The sequence below is a fragment of the Octodon degus genome, unplaced genomic scaffold, assembly GCF_000260255.1.
Source record: "Octodon degus isolate 3935 unplaced genomic scaffold, OctDeg1.0 scaffold01011, whole genome shotgun sequence".
In the NCBI taxonomy this organism is placed as follows: domain Eukaryota; kingdom Metazoa; phylum Chordata; class Mammalia; order Rodentia; family Octodontidae; genus Octodon; species Octodon degus.
In genome coordinates this window covers 10,386-13,719 of record NW_004525587.1, presented here as the reverse complement: position 1 = coordinate 13,719, position 3,334 = coordinate 10,386, and the positions used below count along the sequence as shown (strand labels likewise).

General features: G+C 41.5%; 1 pseudogene; it reads left to right on the top strand.

Annotated features, from left to right (window-relative positions):
- The first annotated feature begins 3 nt into the window (after positions 1–3).
- LOC101579049 lies at positions 4–934 on the top strand (annotated as a pseudogene).
- The last annotated feature ends 2,400 nt before the right edge of the window (positions 935–3,334 follow it).

Sequence of the window (3,334 nt, the reverse complement as noted above, 5' to 3'; positions counted from 1 at the left end):
CTGCTCGCCGCCTCCTTGCACATCCCATCCCCTCAGCTCTCCCCTGCTCTGCATTCGTGGAAGACTTCTGGCAAGTTTTTCCCCTACAAGGGACTGCGCATCTTCTACCAAGATTCTGTGGGTGTGGTCGGAAGACTCGAGATAGTTGTGCTTTTACATGGCTTTCCAACTTCCAGCCATGATTGGCACAAGATTTGGGAAGGTCTGATCCTGAGGTTTCATCTAGTGATTGCCCTTGACTTCCTAGGCTTTGACTTCAGTGACAAACCAAGACCACATCACTATTCCATATTTGAGCAAGCCAGTATTGTGGAGGCCCTTTTGCGGCATCTGGGGCTCCAGAACCGAAAAATCAACCTGTTGTCTCATGACTATAGAGATATTGGTGCTCAGGAGCTGCTTTATAGGTACAAGCAAAATCGCTCTGGTCGGCTTACCATAGAGTCTCTGTCTGTCAAATGGAGGAATCTTTTCTGAGACTCACCGTCCTTTCCTTCTCCGAAAGCTACTCAAAGATGGAGGTGTGCTGTCACCCATCCTCACTAGGCTGATGAAATTCTTTGTATTCTCTCAAGGTCTCACCCCAGTCTTTGGATCATATACTCGGCCATCTGAGAGTGAGCTGTGCGACATGTGGGCAGGGATCCACAACAATGATGAGAACTTGGTCATAAACAGCCATTTGCAGTACACCAATCAGAGGAAGTTTAGAAGATGCTGGGTGGGATCGCTTGCCTCTGTCACTATTCCCATTCATTTCATCTATGGGCCAATGGATCCTGTAAATCCCTATCCAGACTTTTTGGAGCTGTACAGCAAAACACTGCTGCAGTCCACAGTGATGATCCTGGATGAGCACATTAGCCACTACCCACAGATAGAGGATCCCGTGGGCTTCTTGAATGCATATATGGGCTTCATCAAATCCTTCTGATTTGGAAAGACTAGCTTCTTTGTGTTACCTCCCTACTCCCATATCTGTTGTGTATTCCATTTAGGAAGAAATGCCCAAAAGAGGTCCTGGCTATCAAATACTACTCTCACAAAAATCTACTTTACTCACATGGGTCAACAGAATCCAGAAAAAAATGTAGTGAAAGTTCTAACGGTGACATAATAGCTCACCTCCTGTTCCTCTGACATCTGATCAAGTGTGTGGACTTACCTTTGCCTTTGTATTAAGAAACGCTGGTGAGCACTGTTTCTCACTGATTTAGAAAGACAGGCATTAGATATTCTTTTGCATAGAAGGCTTTTGTACACTTCTGTAAACTTTTGCGAAATATTTAGAAATGCTGGCATCTGGCCCAAGTCCAACAGGAATCCTGCAATGAAAGAATGAGCAGAAAGGGCCTGCTTACCCTCTCTTGGAATGGCTTCATAGGCTTATGATTTGTTAAAGTCCTCTAAGTAGTAACACAGCATAAGTGAGAGTGAGAATGAATCTTCCTTGTCATAACTTTGGGTTTAGTTTTATCAACTGCTTTTCTAATTTTAGATATTTTGTTAAAACAGCTATTGGTTTAAATAATATAGTATTCTGAGTATGTTTTTACACTATGATTGCCTGTGCATGTGGTATATATTTATAAAGCATATTCAGCCGGCAGACTCTTACTCTGGCAGAGTAGAGAAACTTATTAAGAAAGTGTGATTTCTTAATAAACTGAACTAAGTCCAAACAATTTATAGAATTTCCTACAATCACAGGACATGATGGACCAATTGCATTCTATGCCAGAGATCCACTGTTATTAGCTGAAAAGACGATTCTAACAGCAAATAATCTGACTGCTCATACCTCATTGCTTTGGAAGCATACCCCTTCTGAGCTTACGTGGAAGGGAGGGGACTATTGTATAGTTCAAGTCCCCATGCTGAATATCTATTAACCCCTCTGTGATGATGTTTTAGATTCCATTGGCTGTCCCAGAGAGGCTTTCTCATATAGCTCAGCAATTCCTGTCCTTTATGGACAGGAAAGTTCCCAGGCAATTATAAGAACAAATTGTGATAGACCTATGAACAAATGGTGCTAAATACTTTTTTAAAGTCACAGTTTCATTGTCATAGTCAAAGCAGGGTTATTAAGTGACTATTTTTTAAAAAACATTAGTAACTTTAAATACAATGACTTTTAAACTAGAATAAGTGTTTATTTTCTATTAATAAAATAAATTGTTACAAAAAACAAAATAAAAATGACATAAAAATGAAATAAATTAATACAAAGAAAAATTATTCCCTTGGTAACCACAGTTTTGTGGTTGTATTGAGTCAAAACCTAGACCCAGGCCTAGTAATCCTACAAATTCAGCAGGGTTGGTGCTGGGCATGTGGTTGATTTTGAACTCTGAAAGTGGGGGCTAGGGCCAGAGTCTTCAGCCAGATTCTTTCTGGATGGCCTGCCCACTTTTCCTCACATGATCATCTCATCATCACTCTTTGGGTTGCTGTGTCACCTTCAGAACCATAGCCAAAATCTGCTCCCAGTCCTATGTGCAGCTGTCTCCTCCCTGACCTCACATGGCTTCCTGTTTCACACTGTTTGCTCCTCTCTCATGCTGATCACAGAGTGGAGTGGGGTTTTGTGCTAGCTTTCTGCTCCATATCCTGCTGTGTCCAAGGCTGTTTGCTTCGTTTGTCACAGGGCAGAGTGGCACTGAACCCTGATCCTTGTCTCTGCACACCTAAGACTGTCTGTGCCACTGGTCACAGCATAGGAGGACTACTAACTTTCTAGACCAAGGTTGCTTGAGCTCTAAGTCTATAATTTATGTTTCTTTCTTGTGCCAGTTGTTTGCAGGTCAAGAAGGGTCATGCTGTTCCATTCATTATCCTCACTGCTGCCATGGCTATTCCCTAATATGGCTGTTGCTAGAGGTTCCAGTTAGCTACTATGGCATACATACAAACAAATCAAAACAAACAAACAAACAAACAAAACAACTGGAAGCTGCTCAGGGAGGGCACAGCTTCCTGATCACTGCTCCTTCACCCCCCATGTGTGTGCAGGAGAAATTTTCTTCCAGGCTGCAGTGTCCACTCTTTGGAGGAAAGCAAAAGAAGCAATAGGACTTACACTCCCAAAATAATGTGTGATTTGAGTTTCCACAATGTTTCAATCTATTAGTTTTTTGGAAGTTTCCTCAATAGTGATTCTACTCTAGGCTTGAGTGGGAAACCTATAAGTAGTCTCATGCATATATTTATGAATAATCATTATTACTTTTCTTTTTAGCACAGTGACTTTAGGTCCTATGATATTTTTGATATTTCATACCAAGGCATTGCACTTACACTTGTTTCTGGTAAGGAGATGATTGAGAATACA